General features: G+C 34.6%; 2 long non-coding RNA genes across 2 annotated transcripts; both read right to left on the reverse strand.

Moving 5' to 3' along the window:
• Positions 1-13488: 13488 nt before the first annotated feature.
• On the reverse strand, positions 13489-14210 carry LOC148765011 (uncharacterized). Its single transcript, XR_016029803.1, has 2 exons — positions 14088-14210; positions 13489-13758 (listed from the first exon to the last, which is right to left on the reverse strand). It is a non-coding gene; the product is annotated as an uncharacterized LOC148765011 (long non-coding RNA).
• A 3904-nt stretch (positions 14211-18114) lies between these two features.
• Positions 18115-18836, reverse strand: LOC148765012 (uncharacterized). The gene is made up of 2 exons (XR_016029687.1): positions 18714-18836; positions 18115-18384 (listed from the first exon to the last, which is right to left on the reverse strand). It is a non-coding gene; the product is annotated as an uncharacterized LOC148765012 (long non-coding RNA).
• Between the last annotated feature and the right edge of the window lie 1241 nt (positions 18837-20077).

Here is a 20077-nt window from a genome sequence, read left to right on the forward strand (position 1 = left end):
TTGCCTAGACTTCCCGACTTATAACTCTTCTTTTCTTGGGAACGAGATACCGGCAAAAATCAAGAAAATGGGTGAAATCTAGCTTAAACCAAAAAAAAAAACAAAAAAAATGCTAAAACGACAAAAACGACAAAAACAAAGAAAATAAGAAGATAAATAAACAATGGGTTGCCTCCCATTCAGCGCCTGTTTTACTGTCGACGGCTCGACACAATTTGGACGGATTATGTCCAATCCAAAGCCTTGTAGATTGCGCATCCATCCGTCAATCTTGATACATACTTTGCAATCATATCATGGACTAGATTGCAATCTTTTAATGACTATCCCAACCCATGGTACTTTTCGTTTGCTTTGGAAATCAGTCGGTAGGAGACTAGGATGGGTTGCTTGCCTACCGATCTCTCAAACTCGTATACAAGATACTCGAGCTTTGGAGAAAGCTCTACCTCAAATTTGAAACTCGTCTCCTCGCTCACACTCAAATCTGGAATAGCAATGTGGATAGGATTATGTTCGTCAAGTTCCTCTACCATCATCTTCATCCCACTCTCATCACACGCTAAAGTATCTACAGAACTGGGATGAATAATTTCCTCAAGGTGCTCAACCTCATCGTTCATACGAAAATCTGTAAATACCTCGTTGTCTTCATAAAGGATGGTTGGATGTGGTTCATGACTGTGACATCTCTGAAAATTTTCAAAAATATTCGCCAGAAAGTGGAGTTCGTCTTGTAAATAGCATAAGTGCTCATTTGTCTGTGCAATTCCATTTTCTGGGTTGAACCTTCGATGTCTTTCAATATCCTCCAACTCTTTTTGAATGTAATCTGCTCTGGATTGAATCTTGCAAAGTGAGAGGTAAAAAATCGAGGCCATCAATGTATACAACAAATCTGTTAAAAACAATAAAAAAAAAATCAAAAGAAAAAAAGAAAAAAGTCTAAAGTAAAGTAAGGATAGTTGGTAACGATATTAGTAAATTCAAGATTAACTAATTCCCCGGCAACGGCGCCAAAAACTTGATACGCGTAAAACCTACGTATGAAAAACCGCAAGTGTACAGTATCGCGTTTTGTAGAATAGTGAATTCCAGATATCGATCCACAGGGAATTAAGTTCCTAAATCTACCAAGTACCGTAATTATATTATCCTAAACTTTATCTAGACGGACGAGAATGGATGGGAGAAATAAAACTAAAAAGAAACAAAGTAAAAACACCGGTCCGCCAAGACAAACGAAGAATTCCGACGTGTGATGGCTTCTAGGGTAAAATCCACCAGTGTACTATCGATAAAGATTTACAAATCCAAATCTATTGTCAATTCAATGTTCGCTAACCCAGACAATAAAGTACCCTAACCCCCGTCTCCAGTGTAGTTAGAGTCTACCCACAGGTCCGACGTCTCCGTTCAGAACCTGATATTAAGAGAGCATTTAGGTCAAGTCCTTAAGGGCTACCCGAGGTGCATCACGTCTCCGTTTCCACAACCCGAGTTATGCTTTCCTAAAATCAAACGAGAAATCCTCTCTCGAGTTCATTCCCATTTAGAATCAATTCAACTGTTGGCCAAACAATCGAAAGCATTTAATACAGGAAAACATAAACAGAATCAAAGAACGACAAATAGATCACAGATCTGGAAATCAAAATCAATATATACAAGGTTTCATTTCCCTAGAAGAAAATGCTCAGTTCATTACAAACATAACATTAAAATGAAGAACACGAGAAGTTATGAACTAAACGTAAAGAAAAGCTTATGAAAAACCCGAGTCGAAACCCTCGTCGAAGCTTCCCGCGAAGAACTGGCGAGAACCGAAGAAAAACCGAAGAATAGGTCGAGATATATGTCGAGCGATTTTCGAGAGCTTCAAAAATGAAAAAGAGACCTTCTATTTATAGTTAGATATCAAAGAAAAATATCTAGACTCGATTTCTGTGCCCAGATCGCGATCTGGGATTCTTGGATCGCGATCTGGCAACCTCGAAAACTGCCCACCGCCTTCCCAGATCGCGATCCAGGAAGTGCGGATCGCGATCTGCCCCAACTTTTCGCTGCTACTGGAATTTGCCACCAGATCGCGATCCGGTGATGCTGGATCGCGATCTGGCCTCTGCATCAACTTCAAACACTTTTTTGACCCTTTTTCAGCCCGAATTCGACAATTGTACATTTCACAAAAGTTGTATCCCTTGAAGTTAGCTTTCTAAATCCACTTGAATCAGCTCAATCGGAGGTCACATGAGAAAGTTATGCTTTAAATACCAAACACTGCCACAATCCGCGAGAATGCACTTTTGCACGTGTTTGGTTTGGTTCTCGGCTTCGCTTCCAAAATCGTTTTGAATCGGCAAAAATAGCTTCTCTTTACCTAAAATATAAAAAAAACAAAAAAAACATAATATATACAAATAAAGCCGAAAACTCGGACGAACGAAGACCAAAACTCGAAGAATTGATAAGCAAAAATCGTGCAAAACGAACACTTATCACACCCTCAAACTTAGATCTTTACTCGTCCCGAGTAAATCAAAACGAACCTACAACCAAAAGGAAGCAAAACAACAAACTATATCTAGGCCACTGACGTAGGGAATCACGATTGCATTTAGCGTATGCAACAAGCCGTTGAACCCCTGGGTACCCCCAAAGGACGAGTTGTGTCTCGTGAGGGTTTTCAGACAACACACCCACAAAGTTGCCGGATTGGTCAAAGCATTGCAATTAATTCCAAAGATAAAACGAACTAGATAACTTAAAATCTTAGAATGGCATACGGCTTATGGTATTCGACGTTCCTACCGACGCAATTAGTTGTTTCTACACCAAAATGAAAGATAGACTCAAGAATCCGTAATTAAACAATAAACACAATCACCAAGGGTTTTGAGTAGAAATGTGGGTGAAAAGTAAGTTTTGATTCTGTAATCCAAAAACTCGAGTTGGGCATAAGTAGGTCTATTTATTCAATAAAGAAATGACAACAATATTTTTGGTGATTTTCATCACAATTTTTTCCTTTTTTCATTTTTTTTTTGAAACGGGCATAATCGTGACTCGTGCAAGGCTTGACACCACTGTGTTATCTCTCTGACCCATGTATCTAACTTTAGTCCAAGAAACCCCCAAGCTTGACAACTCGAGAGACTTAGGCGACGAGGTGCACCCAACGGGTTAAGCTCAAGTCAGAAAGGCGGGGAAATCAGAGCGTGAATCACAACAATACCACAAATTATTATTTTTATCTTTTTTTTTTTTTTTTTTGACATCGAACATAAAATAAAAACGTAAAGACCATTGATAGAACTTTTAGCCAACAACTGGAAATCGTGAACACATAATTCAATTCTAGCTCGCCCCCCAAACCTCAGACTATTATACCCCTCAGAAAAGTGCGCTCAAGATTAATCGGAAAGGATTCGAAAGGCTATCCACACAAGTTGCAAAAACGCAGTCGGAAGGTTCATCTATAATCAGCCGGTTATCCACAATTTCAATTTTAAAATCAACTAGCCCATCTACTAATTCATTAATTGCTTTGTTTCAATAGAATCCGGAAATGCAACTTACACTCGATCCTAAATGAGATGCATGTGACAAACATAACACAATTACGGAAATTGAAATACATAAATGAAACTAAATTATATGATATGCATGCAAAAGACCAAATCAAAATAAGCTAAACTCACCCCCAAACTTAAATCATGCATTGCCCTCAATGCGAAAAATAAAAGAAAGGAGAAAGAAATACACCCTGAACAGTCGTGCCGCAGATTGATCAGTGTTCTACGGTTGCGAAAGTGTTCTTTGGTTGCACGGGGTGCCATGAATTTTGGCACCGAGGGCGAATTGCCAGAATTGCCTAGACTTCCCGACTTATAACTCTTCTTTTCTTGGGAACGAGATACCGGCAAAAATCAAGAAAATGGGTGAAATCTAGCTTAAACCAAAAAAAAAAACAAAAAAAATGCTAAAACGACAAAAACGACAAAAACAAAGAAAATAAGAAGATAAATAAACAATGGGTTGCCTCCCATTCAGCGCCTGTTTTACTGTCGACGGCTCGACACAATTTGGACGGATTATGTCCAATCCAAAGCCTTGTAGATTGCGCATCCATCCGTCAATCTTGATACATACTTTGCAATCATATCATGGACTAGATTGCAATCTTTTAATGACTATCCCAACCCATGGTACTTTTCGTTTGCTTTGGAAATCAGTCGGTAGGAGACTAGGATGGGTTGCTTGCCTACCGATCTCTCAAACTCGTATACAAGATACTCGAGCTTTGGAGAAAGCTCTACCTCAAATTTGAAACTCGTCTCCTCGCTCACACTCAAATCTGGAATAGCAATGTGGATAGGATTATGTTCGTCAAGTTCCTCTACCATCATCTTCATCCCACTCTCATCACACGCTAAAGTATCTACAGAACTGGGATGAATAATTTCCTCAAGGTGCTCAACCTCATCGTTCATACGAAAATCTGTAAATACCTCGTTGTCTTCATAAAGGATGGTTGGATGTGGTTCATGACTGTGACATCTCTGAAAATTTTCAAAAATATTCGCCAGAAAGTGGAGTTCGTCTTGTAAATAGCATAAGTGCTCATTTGTCTGTGCAATTCCATTTTCTGGGTTGAACCTTCGATGTCTTTCAATATCCTCCAACTCTTTTTGAATGTAATCTGCTCTGGATTGAATCTTGCAAAGTGAGAGGTAAAAAATCGAGGCCATCAATGTATACAACAAATCTGTTAAAAACAATAAAAAAAAAATCAAAAGAAAAAAAGAAAAAAGTCTAAAGTAAAGTAAGGATAGTTGGTAACGATATTAGTAAATTCAAGATTAACTAATTCCCCGGCAACGGCGCCAAAAACTTGATACGCGTAAAACCTACGTATGAAAAACCGCAAGTGTACAGTATCGCGTTTTGTAGAATAGTGAATTCCAGATATCGATCCACAGGGAATTAAGTTCCTAAATCTACCAAGTACCGTAATTATATTATCCTAAACTTTATCTAGACGGACGAGAATGGATGGGAGAAATAAAACTAAAAAGAAACAAAGTAAAAACACCGGTCCGCCAAGACAAACGAAGAATTCCGACGTGTGATGGCTTCTAGGGTAAAATCCACCAGTGTACTATCGATAAAGATTTACAAATCCAAATCTATTGTCAATTCAATGTTCGCTAACCCAGACAATAAAGTACCCTAACCCCCGTCTCCAGTGTAGTTAGAGTCTACCCACAGGTCCGACGTCTCCGTTCAGAACCTGATATTAAGAGAGCATTTAGGTCAAGTCCTTAAGGGCTACCCGAGGTGCATCACGTCTCCGTTTCCACAACCCGAGTTATGCTTTCCTAAAATCAAACGAGAAATCCTCTCTCGAGTTCATTCCCATTTAGAATCAATTCAACTGTTGGCCAAACAATCGAAAGCATTTAATACAGGAAAACATAAACAGAATCAAAGAACGACAAATAGATCACAGATCTGGAAATCAAAATCAATATATACAAGGTTTCATTTCCCTAGAAGAAAATGCTCAGTTCATTACAAACATAACATTAAAATGAAGAACACGAGAAGTTATGAACTAAACGTAAAGAAAAGCTTATGAAAAACCCGAGTCGAAACCCTCGTCGAAGCTTCCCGCGAAGAACTGGCGAGAACCGAAGAAAAACCGAAGAATAGGTCGAGATATATGTCGAGCGATTTTCGAGAGCTTCAAAAATGAAAAAGAGACCTTCTATTTATAGTTAGATATCAAAGAAAAATATCTAGACTCGATTTCTGTGCCCAGATCGCGATCTGGGATTCTTGGATCGCGATCTGGCAACCTCGAAAACTGCCCACCGCCTTCCCAGATCGCGATCCAGGAAGTGCGGATCGCGATCTGCCCCAACTTTTCGCTGCTACTGGAATTTGCCACCAGATCGCGATCCGGTGATGCTGGATCGCGATCTGGCCTCTGCATCAACTTCAAACACTTTTTTGACCCTTTTTCAGCCCGAATTCGACAATTGTACATTTCACAAAAGTTGTATCCCTTGAAGTTAGCTTTCTAAATCCACTTGAATCAGCTCAATCGGAGGTCACATGAGAAAGTTATGCTTTAAATACCAAACACTGCCACAATCCGCGAGAATGCACTTTTGCACGTGTTTGGTTTGGTTCTCGGCTTCGCTTCCAAAATCGTTTTGAATCGGCAAAAATAGCTTCTCTTTACCTAAAATATAAAAAAAACAAAAAAAACATAATATATACAAATAAAGCCGAAAACTCGGACGAACGAAGACCAAAACTCGAAGAATTGATAAGCAAAAATCGTGCAAAACGAACACTTATCACACCCTCAAACTTAGATCTTTACTCGTCCCGAGTAAATCAAAACGAACCTACAACCAAAAGGAAGCAAAACAACAAACTATATCTAGGCCACTGACGTAGGGAATCACGATTGCATTTAGCGTATGCAACAAGCCGTTGAACCCCTGGGTACCCCCAAAGGACGAGTTGTGTCTCGTGAGGGTTTTCAGACAACACACCCACAAAGTTGCCGGATTGGTCAAAGCATTGCAATTAATTCCAAAGATAAAACGAACTAGATAACTTAAAATCTTAGAATGGCATACGGCTTATGGTATTCGACGTTCCTACCGACGCAATTAGTTGTTTCTACACCAAAATGAAAGATAGACTCAAGAATCCGTAATTAAACAATAAACACAATCACCAAGGGTTTTGAGTAGAAATGTGGGTGAAAAGTAAGTTTTGATTCTGTAATCCAAAAACTCGAGTTGGGCATAAGTAGGTCTATTTATTCAATAAAGAAATGACAACAATATTTTTGGTGATTTTCATCACAATTTTTTCCTTTTTTCATTTTTTTTTGAAACGGGCATAATCGTGACTCGTGCAAGGCTTGACACCACTGTGTTATCTCTCTGACCCATGTATCTAACTTTAGTCCAAGAAACCCCCAAGCTTGACAACTCGAGAGACTTAGGCGACGAGGTGCACCCAACGGGTTAAGCTCAAGTCAGAAAGGCGGGGAAATCAGAGCGTGAATCACAACAATACCACAAATTATTATTTTTATCTTTTTTTTTTTTTTTTTTGACATCGAACATAAAATAAAAACGTAAAGACCATTGATAGAACTTTTAGCCAACAACTGGAAATCGTGAACACATAATTCAATTCTAGCTCGCCCCCCAAACCTCAGACTATTATACCCCTCAGAAAAGTGCGCTCAAGATTAATCGGAAAGGATTCGAAAGGCTATCCACACAAGTTGCAAAAACGCAGTCGGAAGGTTCATCTATAATCAGCCGGTTATCCACAATTTCAATTTTAAAATCAACTAGCCCATCTACTAATTCATTAATTGCTTTGTTTCAATAGAATCCGGAAATGCAACTTACACTCGATCCTAAATGAGATGCATGTGACAAACATAACACAATTACGGAAATTGAAATACATAAATGAAACTAAATTATATGATATGCATGCAAAAGACCAAATCAAAATAAGCTAAACTCACCCCCAAACTTAAATCATGCATTGCCCTCAATGCGAAAAATAAAAGAAAGGAGAAAGAAATACACCCTGAACAGTCGTGCCGCAGATTGATCAGTGTTCTACGGTTGCGAAAGTGTTCTTTGGTTGCACGGGGTGCCATGAATTTTGGCACCGAGGGCGAATTGCCAGAATTGCCTAGACTTCCCGACTTATAACTCTTCTTTTCTTGGGAACGAGATACCGGCAAAAATCAAGAAAATGGGTGAAATCTAGCTTAAACCAAAAAAAAAAACAAAAAAAATGCTAAAACGACAAAAACGACAAAAACAAAGAAAATAAGAAGATAAATAAACAATGGGTTGCCTCCCATTCAGCGCCTGTTTTACTGTCGACGGCTCGACACAATTTGGACGGATTATGTCCAATCCAAAGCCTTGTAGATTGCGCATCCATCCGTCAATCTTGATACATACTTTGCAATCATATCATGGACTAGATTGCAATCTTTTAATGACTATCCCAACCCATGGTACTTTTCGTTTGCTTTGGAAATCAGTCGGTAGGAGACTAGGATGGGTTGCTTGCCTACCGATCTCTCAAACTCGTATACAAGATACTCGAGCTTTGGAGAAAGCTCTACCTCAAATTTGAAACTCGTCTCCTCGCTCACACTCAAATCTGGAATAGCAATGTGGATAGGATTATGTTCGTCAAGTTCCTCTACCATCATCTTCATCCCACTCTCATCACACGCTAAAGTATCTACAGAACTGGGATGAATAATTTCCTCAAGGTGCTCAACCTCATCGTTCATACGAAAATCTGTAAATACCTCGTTGTCTTCATAAAGGATGGTTGGATGTGGTTCATGACTGTGACATCTCTGAAAATTTTCAAAAATATTCGCCAGAAAGTGGAGTTCGTCTTGTAAATAGCATAAGTGCTCATTTGTCTGTGCAATTCCATTTTCTGGGTTGAACCTTCGATGTCTTTCAATATCCTCCAACTCTTTTTGAATGTAATCTGCTCTGGATTGAATCTTGTAAAGTGAGAGGTAAAAAATCGAGGCCATCAATGTATACAACAAATCTGTTAAAAACAATAAAAAAAAAAATCAAAAGAAAAAAAGAAAAAAGTCTAAAGTAAAGTAAGGATAGTTGGTAACGATATTAGTAAATTCAAGATTAACTAATTCCCCGGCAACGGCGCCAAAAACTTGATACGCGTAAAACCTACGTATGAAAAACCGCAAGTGTACAGTATCGCGTTTTGTAGAATAGTGAATTCCAGATATCGATCCACAGGGAATTAAGTTCCTAAATCTACCAAGTACCGTAATTATATTATCCTAAACTTTATCTAGACGAACGAGAATGGATGGGAGAAATAAAACTAAAAAGAAACAAAGTAAAAACACCGGTCCGCCAAGACAAACGAAGAATTCCGACGTGTGATGGCTTCTAGGGTAAAATCCACCAGTGTACTATCGATAAAGATTTACAAATCCAAATCTATTGTCAATTCAATGTTCGCTAACCCAGACAATAAAGTACCCTAACCCCCGTCTCCAGTGTAGTTAGAGTCTACCCACAGGTCCGACGTCTCCGTTCAGAACCTGATATTAAGAGAGCATTTAGGTCAAGTCCTTAAGGGCTACCCGAGGTGCATCACGTCTCCGTTTCCACAACCCGAGTTATGCTTTCCTAAAATCAAACGAGAAATCCTCTCTCGAGTTCATTCCCATTTAGAATCAATTCAACTGTTGGCCAAACAATCGAAAGCATTTAATACAGGAAAACATAAACAGAATCAAAGAACGACAAATAGATCACAGATCTGGAAATCAAAATCAATATATACAAGGTTTCATTTCCCTAGAAGAAAATGCTCAGTTCATTACAAACATAACATTAAAATGAAGAACACGAGAAGTTATGAACTAAACGTAAAGAAAAGCTTATGAAAAACCCGAGTCGAAACCCTCGTCGAAGCTTCCCGCGAAGAACTGGCGAGAACCGAAGAAAAACCGAAGAATAGGTCGAGATATATGTCGAGCGATTTTCGAGAGCTTCAAAAATGAAAAAGAGACCTTCTATTTATAGTTAGATATCAAAGAAAAATATCTAGACTCGATTTCTGTGCCCAGATCGCGATCTGGGATTCTTGGATCGCGATCTGGCAACCTCGAAAACTGCCCACCGCCTTCCCAGATCGCGATCCAGGAAGTGCGGATCGCGATCTGCCCCAACTTTTCGCTGCTACTGGAATTTGCCACCAGATCGCGATCCGGTGATGCTGGATCGCGATCTGGCCTCTGCATCAACTTCAAACACTTTTTTGACCCTTTTTCAGCCCGAATTCGACAATTGTACATTTCACAAAAGTTGTAGCCCTTGAAGTTAGCTTTCTAAATCCACTTGAATCAGCTCAATCGGAGGTCGCATGAGAAAGTTATGCTTTAAATACCAAACACTGCCACAATCCGCGAGAATGCACTTTTGCACGTGTTTGGTTTGGTTCTCGGCTTCGCTTCCAAAATCGTTTCGAATCGGCAAAAATAGCTTCTCTTTACCTAAAATATAAAAAAAACAAAAAAAACATAATATATACAAATAAAGCCGAAAACTCGGACGAACGAAGACCAAAACTCGAAGAATTGATAAGCAAAAATCGTGCAAAACGAACACTTATCAGGTCATCTCTTTAAATGAACTTGTTTTCATTTTCTATTTCCTTTCTTGTGTCACCCATAAATTGTTTGGGATCAATATTTTTTAAATTATTTGATTGTTATTTTCTAAGATACTTCAAATCTAACCTTCAAAATAATAATAATTTTGTAGTGGACATACACTTTAAAGAAAAAGAAAGCAACAAAATCAAAAAAATGGTGTGGCAAAAAAAGTTACTTCCTACATGCCAATTTTAAGTGTCGCTTTGAGTTGTTGCGCACATATTAAGAAAACTAATAAATGTGCGTCGGTTTTAGAGAAAAATATATAGAATAACTAAAATATCCATGGCATTAATGTCATTATCTAATAATTCTCTCTTAATTAGTAAGTAGGAATAAGGGCAAAATTGAAAAAAATAGTAATTAATGCATCAATAATAATCTAAAGTGACATGAAATTTGGAATAAATTTTTTTTTTCTTCAGAACGACAGTTAATTTGGAACGGAGGGAGTAATAAATTCTAAGTTCAAAAGCATAATGTGTATGATGAATATATTTTCTAATTCTTATATTATACTTCTTCAAAAACAAACCGGTAATTTGTTTCTTTTTCTCCTTATGTAGTCTAATTACCGTAGAATCTTAAACCCCTAATTAACTAGGGTAATATAGTAATTAACTAGCATTTATTTCGTACGATACAAGGGATTGAATTTCAAAACTAGAAACAATGAAATTAGTAAAACTATTCGTATTTCATACAACATTAATTTTTTAAATCCTATGTAGTAAGTTTTATAATCCAAATAAATAGGTTATGATTTAACAAATTCAGTTTTTATCTTTATTTCTTAAGATTTGAGAAATATGGATGTAAAATAGGAGAATGAAGGATTCTACTTGGTTTGGTATCATTTTTTATAATAACTTGCAAATATAGTTAGAAAGATAGCAGAGAACAAACCGTTAAAAATAAATATTACAAAAATATCATTAGGTTTTTTTAGGGTTATCCCACCGTTTCCTTCTTTAATATATAAAGGTTGAGGTATTAATAGAGATTAGTTTTTCTACGTGTCTTGCAGTAAATGAGGTATGCGTTTCCATGTTTTACAATGATCCAATTTTAGGTTATTGTCTCACAAGATCCATCTCACAAGATCCATGATATAATTCTTCTAACAATTGAAATAAAAATTAAGATGTTGTATTAGTTTTTTATTGGTCAAAAAACATGAATTAATCAAATGTTGAACAATGCCAAATTCTTTAATTAGTCATGACATCTCTATAAATATAAAAATCTAAAATTAAGGTAGGGATAATAGCATTTCGCCACCTGGACATTGTCTGTTTTTCCTCTTTGCCACCTTAACTAAAAAAATTCGCCCGGGCCTACCCAAACCAACTTTTTTGACGTACATAACCAACGATTCTTCTCATTTATCGGCACACGCGCGATGCACATGCAAAAGTATAAGGGTTTTTTCGTCTTTTAAATTTAAAATAAAATGCTGGCCCTATTTTTTACCTTCATTTCTTCTCTTTTCGTCCATTTTTTTCTTCTCTTGTAGGGCCCTTCATCCTGCACTCATAGAAAAAATAATAATGAAACAACCTAAATGTGAAATGATTGATAACTTATCTTAAGAAAGAAACGTTGGGTTACCCTAAAAATTTCGAATAGTATTTTTCTAATTATTTATTTTTAATATTTTTGTATCTACTAATTTTCTAACTATAATTTTTAATTATTAATCTCCTATCTTTCATAAATATATCTCAAATAATAAGAGATAAAGATAAAAATTCAATTTGTTAAATCTTAAAATGTATCATTTATAATACTACATTATTAAATTTACTATGTTACTACACTATATTATCTTATTATATATAAAATTGATTATTCTTTTTTACTTTTGAAATAATATCACGTGCATCGCACAGGGAAAAAATGCTAGTTTATAAAAAAAAAAAAAAAAACCTTTACAAACACCGAATTCTAAGACAAGTAACCAAACACACCACATCCCTTCCCCATTCCAGTATTCAAGAATTTCTCAATTTTCCTTTGTCACTACACCAAAGTTGATTCCCGATTCGGTCCGAAACACTGTAATGGAAATCCGAATTATGATATTTCACTTAATGTCTTGGTAAATTTTTTTTTTTTTTAATTTCAATCGTGTTTTAGAGATTCTCTTACGAAAGAGCCAAAGGGCAAATGGAGAAATTCAAGTCATGTTCTATTATATGGGGGCGTGGGATCTATGGCTAATCGTAGGACGACCTCATAGCAGAGGGTTTTTTCTTGATTCTTCTTTGATGTGTATAAATCTTTCTTTCTAGTCGAAGATTTATCTTCAGTCGATTTCTCTATTGGACAAATGGTCGAACGCTTTGTAGACGTCTTTGAACACTGATCTGCCCATGATCTTCTTACACCGGACTTAATTGCCGTATGCGATTTCTCAGTGATTTCATAATTCATAGTGGAAAAAAGACGGATTTAATTGGTTGAATTCAAATTAAGAGGTAGAGATGAGAGAGAAGTCTAGGGAATGAGGTATTCCGAGAATGCTTATAGGGCAATTGTGATGAATTGTGAACGAAAGACGAATATGGACGACTGTAACGGCGAGACATCTCCGACTATGGCTTCAAAATGGATCTTTGTATGGCGCATTTTCTTTGCAACGATCTATCCCATGGTTTTTTGTTCATCAAGATTTTTGTTTTAAATGAATTTGTCGAGAACACTAAAAAAATTGCACGAGAAAACGAGAGAGAACGAAGAATTGAAGAAGACGAATGAAAATCACATCTAGGTCGTTTATGTGTTCTTGTTTCTTTGAATCGAAGATAAAAGGCCCCACAAGAGAAGAAAAAATGGAGGAAAATATAAGAAATGACGGTTAAAAATAGGTCCCACAACGTATTTTAAGTTGAAAAGATGAAAAAACTTTTGTGCTTCCGCATGCGCATCCCGCGTGCGGCGGTAAATGAGAAGATTCGTCGGAATATCCATCATAGGTGGTTATGTGCGTCAAAAACGTAGGTTTGGGTGTGCTTGTGCAAATCTTTTTAGTTAAAGCGGCAAAGTAGAAAAATGGGCAAAGTACAGGTGGCAAAATGCTATTAACCTTATAAAGTATGTGGATACTAATCCAATTTTTATTTTTATTTTTTTACTTGAGTAAATATTATAACATGGTTGTACAAAATTAAAAGTCAAAGCAATGTGCAAAAGAAACGATATAATTTTAATTCAAAACGAGACGGCGTTTATTTCATTTTATTTCCAGAACTCAACACAATGATGTCGATAAACTAAAATATGTTGTGATCAATCATAGATCAATCAGAATAATAATTATGACTACGAACATTCACAGATACATAAATTCGTAGTAGATGTTGTAAAACAAATGCCACGTGGGTAGCCTTGTGCACTGCACCGTGCCAAGCAGTCATCGCCGGTACTGCAAGGTTCTTTCTGTGGAACATAACATTCACCATCCATGGTTTCCTCTGCAATATACAAACAACAGAAGAAAAATATAAGTTAGAGAACTTATTAACAAACAAGATGAAAATGAAATGATATGGCGTGGACTTCATTGAGTAACATTTCACGATACATGTGTATTGATAATTACTCATAAGTACGCGTGTGTGATTGAGTATGAATTTACGGGTCAATGTGTTTCATTAGATGCAATATGTATGTTAGTTCAAGAACAGTAAAAGGTAAGATTGATATGTATGTATGTATGTGAGGTTGTGTCCAAATTTAAGGTGAAAAACTTATTTAATTCACCATGTACAAGAACGAGATTTAATAGTAAAAAAGAACTTACCAGCGGCAACAACAACAAATATCAAAAAGAAAACAAACATAAACAGATTTCTAGACTCCATGATAGTACTTCCACTCTTATTTTTACACTACAAATTGAATCCTTGTTCACACTACAATTGACGAAAAACATTTAGAAATGCTTCTCAATTTATAGGCGATAATAGCATTCTATTACATAATCTGAACATAAAATCTAGCTCCCAGTTCGTAGTAAATTTCTTAAGGGATTGTTTCATTACTTGATTAATACCAAAAACCATGGTAAGTCAATCTTATTATTTAATTTAAGCTAATTACTGATTATCCATGATAAAAACTCGGTCAACGTGTTTCTGTAATTACACATTTGAATTTTGAGTACTTGTCAGTCATGTAATTTAATTTTTATCTAATTTTGTTTTTAAAAAATCAAGGATTTGATTTGGATTGAAAACACTTGTTGCCTTACTTTCTTAAATTAAAACTCAATCAACTTTTTTCTGCAATTACATTTTCTGAATTCTAAGTACTTTTCAAATTCGCATTTAAACATATATACGTTGCTATTGTTTTAATATAATGCAGCAAATTTATTTCCACCAACTAGCATATTTCTACAATTTTTTTATATTTTATTTTCTTTTCTTTTATTTATGAAATAAATATATACTTCATGAATTTTCATTTGCTAAAAGTTCACTGAATGTGTTTCTCCAATAACCTTTCAGTAGATACAAATAAGGTGTTCGCTGAAAGTTTTGATTGACTTGGAATGAAAAAGTAAAGGCATCGAGGGTCATCTCTTTAAATGAACTTGTTTTTATTTTCTATTTTCTTTCTTGTGTCACCCATAAATTTTTTGGGATCAATATTTTTTAAATTATTTGATTGTTATTTTCTAAGATACTTCAAATCTAACCTTCAAAATAATAATAATTTTGTAGTGGATATACACTTTAAAGAAAAAGAAAGCAACAAAATCAAAAAATGGTGTGGCAAAAAAAGTTACTTCCTACGTGCCAATTTTAAGTGTCTCTTTGAGTTGTTGCGCACATATTAATAAAACTAATAAATGTGCGTCGATTTTAGAGAAAAATATATAGAATGACTAAAATATCCATGACATTAATGTCATTATCTATTAATTCTCTCTTAATTAGTAAGTAGTAATGAGGGCAAAATTGAAAAAAATTGTAATTAATGCATCAATAATAATCTAAAGTGACATGAAATTTGGAATAATTTTTTTTTCAGAACGACAGTTAATTTGGAACGGAGGGAGTAAAAAATTCTAAGTTCAAAAGCATAATGTGTATGATGAATATATTTTCTAATTCGTATATTATTCTTCTTCAAAAAGAAACCGGTAATTTGTTTCTTTTTCTCCTTATGTAGTCTAATTACCGTAGAATCTTAAACCCCTAATTAACTAGGGCAATATAGTAATTAACTATCATTTATTTCGTACGATACAAGGGATTGAATTTCAAAACTAGAAATAATGAAATTAGTAAAACTATTCGTATTTCATACAACATTAATTTTTTAAATCCTATGTAGTAAGTTTTATAATCCAAATAAATAGGTTAAGATTTAACAAATTCAATTTTTATCTTTATTTCATAAGATTTGAGAAATATGGATGTAAAATAGGAGAATGAAGGATTCTACTTGGTTTGGTATCATTTTTTATAATAACTTGGAAATATAGTTAGAAAGATAATAGAGAACAAACCGTTAAAAATAAATATTACAAAAATATCATTAGGTTTTTTTAGGGTTACCCCACCGTTTCTTTCTTTAATATATAAAGGCTGAGGTATTAATAGAGATTAGTTTTTCCACGTGTCTTGCAGTGAATGAGGTATGCGTTTCCATGTTTTACAATGATTCAATTTTAAGTTATTGTCTCACGGGATCCATCTCACAAGATCCATGATATAATTCTTCTAACAATTGAAATAAAAATTAAGATGTTGTATTAGTTTTTTATTGGTCCAAAAACATGAATTAATCAAATGTGGAACAATGCCACATTGTTTAATTAGTCGTGACATCTCTATAAAATTAAAAATCGAAAATTAAAGTAGGGATAATAGCATTTCGCCACCTGTACTTTGCCTGTTTTTCCTCTTTGCCACCTTAACTAAAAAAATTCGCCCGGGCCTACCAAAACCAACTTTTTTGACGTACATAACCAACGATTCTTCTCATTTATCGGCGCACGCGCGATGCACATGCAACAGTATAAGGGTTTTTTCGTCTTTTAAATTTAAAATAAAATGCGGACCCTATTTTTTACCTTCATTTCTTCTCTTTTCGTCCTTTTTTTTTCTTCTCCTGTGGGGCCCTTCATCCTGCACTCATAGAAAAAATAATAATGAAACAACCTATATGTGAAATGATTGATAACTTATCTTATATATAAAAGAAAGAAACGCTGGGCAACCCTAAAAACCCTAATAGTATTTTTCTAATTATTTATTTTTAATATTTTTTTATCTACTAATTTTCTAACTATAATTTTTAACAATTATTAATCTCCTATTTTTCATAAATATATCTCAATTATTAAGAGATAAAGATAAAAATTCGATTTGCTAAATCTTAAAACGTATCATTTATAATACTACATTATTAAATTTACTATGTTACGACACTATATTATCTTATTATATATAAAATTGATTATTCTTTTTTACTTTTGAAATAATATCCCGTGCATCGCACCGGGGAAAAATGCTAGTTTATAAAAAAAAAAAAAAAAAAAACCTTTACAAACATCGAATTCTAAGACAAGTAGCCAAACACACCACATCCCTTCCCCATTCCAGTATTCAAGAATTTCTCAATTTTCCTTTGTCACTACACCAAAGTTGATTCCCGATTCGGTCCGAAACACTGTAATGGAAATCCGAATTATGATATTTCACTTAATGTCTTGGTAAATTTTTTTTTAAAATTTCAATCGTGTTTTAGAGATTCTCTTACGAAAGAGCCAAAGGGCAAATGGAGAAATTCAAGTCATGTTCTATTATATGGGGGCGTGGGATCTATGGCTAATCGTAGGACGACCTCATAGCAGAGGGTTTTTTCTTGATTCTTCTTTGATGTGTTTAAATCTTTCTTTCTAGTCGAAGATTTATCTTCAGTCGATTTCTCTATTGGACAAATGGTCGAACGCTTTGTAGACGTCTTTGAACACTCATCTGCCCATGATCTTCTTACACCGGACTTAATTGTCGTATGCGATTTCTCAGTGATTTCAGAATTCATAGTGGAAAAAAGACGGATTTAATTGGTTGAATTCAAATTATGAGGTAGAGATGAGAGAGAAGTCTAGGGAATGAGGTATTCCGAGAATGCTTATAGGGCAATTGTGATGAATTGTGAACGAAAGACGAATATGGACGACTGTAACGGCGAGACATCTCCGACTATGGCTTCAAAATGGATCTTTGTATGGCGCATTTTCTTTGCAACGATCTATCCCATGGTTTTTTTTTCATCAAGATTTTTGTTTTAAATGAATTTGTCGAGAACACTAAAAAAATTGCACGAGAAAACGAGAGAGAACGAAGAATTGAAGAAGAGGAATGAAAATCACATCTAGGTCGTTTATGTGTTCTTGTTTCTTTGAATCGAAGATAAAAGGCCCCACAAGAGAAGAAAAAATGGAGGAAAATATAAGAAATGACGGTTAAAAATAGGTCCCACAACGTATTTTAAGTTGAAAAGATGAAAAAACTTTTGTGCTTCCGCATGCGCATCCCGCGTGCGGCGGTAAATGAGAAGATTCGTCGGAATATCCATCATAGGTGGTTATGTGCGTCAAAAACGTAGGTTTGGGTGTGCTTGTGCAAATCTTTTTAGTTAAAGCGGCAAAGTAGAAAAATGGGAAAAGTACAGGTGGCAAAATGCTATTAACCTTATAAAGTATGTGGATACTAATCCAATTTTTATTTTTATTTTTTTACTTGAGTAAATCTTATAACATGCTTGTACAAAATTAAAAGTCAAAGCAATGTGCAAAAGAAACGATATAATTTTAATTCAAAACGAGACGGCGTTTATTTCATTTTATTTCCAGAACTCAACACAATGATGTCGATAAACTAAAATATGTTGTGATCAATTATAGATCAATCAGAATAATAATTATGACTACGAACATTCACAGATACATAAATTCGTAGTAGATGTTGTAAAACAAATGCCACGTGGGTAGCCTTGTGCACTGCACCGTGCCAAGCAGTCATCGCCGGTACTACAAGGTTCTTTCTGTGGAACATAACATTCACCATCCATGGTTTCCTCTGCAATATACAAACAACAGAAGAAAAATATAAGTTAGAGAACTTATTAACAAACAAGATGAAAATGAAATGATATGGCGTGGACTTCATTGAGTAATATTTCACGATACATGTGTATTGATAATTACTCATAAGTACGCGTGTGTGATTGAGTATGAATTTACGGGTCAATGTATTTCATTAGATGTAATATGTATGTTAGTTCAAGAACAGTAAAAGGTAAGATTGATATGTATGTATGTATGTGAGGTTGTGTCCAAATTTAAGGTGAAAAACTTATTTAATTCACCATGTACAAGAACGAGATTTAATAGTAAAAAAGAACTTACCAGCGGCAACAACAACAAATATCAAAAAGAAAACAAACATAAACAGATTTCTAGACTCCATGATAGTACTTCCACTCTTATTTTTACACTACAAATTGAATCCTTGTTCACACTACAATTGACGAAAAACATTTAGAAATGCTTCTCAATTTATAGGCGATAATAGCATTCTATTCCATAATCTGAACATAAAATCTAGCTCCCAGTTCGTAGTAAATTTTTTAAGGGATTGTTTCATTACTTGATTAATACCAAAAACCATGGTAAGTCAATCTTATTATTTAATTTAAGCTAATTACTGATTATCCATGATAAAAACTCGGTCAACGTGTTTCTGTAATTACACATTTGAATTTTGAGTACTTGTCAGTCATGTAATTTAATTTTTATCTAATATTGTTTTTAAAAAATCAAGGATTTGATTTGGACTGAAAACACTTGTTGCCTTACTTTCTTAAATTAAAACTCAATCAACTTTTTTCTGCAATTACATTTTCTGAATTCTAAGTACTTTTCAAATTCGCATTTAAAAATATATACGTTGCTATTGTTTTAATATATTGCAGCAAACAATTAACTCAACAAGAGAGGCCATCTCTTTTATTTCCACCAACTAGCATATTTCTACATTTTGTTATATTTTATTTTCTTTTCTTTTATTTCTGAAATAAATATATACTTCATGAATTTTCATTTGCTAAAGGTTCACTGAATGTGTTTCTCCAATAACATTTCAGTAGATACAAATAAGGTGTTCGTTGAAAGTTTTGATTGACTTGGAATGAAAAAGTAAAGGCATCGAGGGTCATCTCTTTAAATAAACTTGTTTTCATTTTCTATTTTCTTTCTTGTGTCACCCATAAATTGTTTGGGATCAATATTTTTTAAATTATTTGATTGTTATTTTGTAAGATACTTCAAATCTAACCTTCAAAATAATAATAATTTTGTAGTGGATATACACTTTAAAGAAAAATAAAGCAACAAAATCAAAAAATGCTGTGGCAAAAAAAGTTACTTCCCACATGCCAATTTTAAGTGTCGCTTTGAGTTGTTGCGCACATATTAAGAAAACTAATAAATGTGCGTCGATTTTAGAGAAAAATATATAGATGACTATATTATCCATGACATTAATGTCATTATCTCTTAATTAATTAGTAAGTAGTAATAAGGGCAAAATTGAAAAAATAGTAATTAATGCATCAATAATAATCTAAAGTGACATGAAATTTGGAATAATTTTTTTTTTTCCTAAACGACAGTTAATTTGGAACGGAGAAAGCATAATGTGTATTCTGAATATATTTTCTAATTCTTATATTATTCTTCTTGATCAAAAAGAAACCGGTAATTTGTTTCTT

Source organism: Erythranthe guttata, chromosome 14 (assembly GCF_056151865.1).
Source record: "Erythranthe guttata isolate IM_541 chromosome 14, IM_541, whole genome shotgun sequence".
Taxonomy (NCBI): domain Eukaryota; kingdom Viridiplantae; phylum Streptophyta; class Magnoliopsida; order Lamiales; family Phrymaceae; genus Erythranthe; species Erythranthe guttata.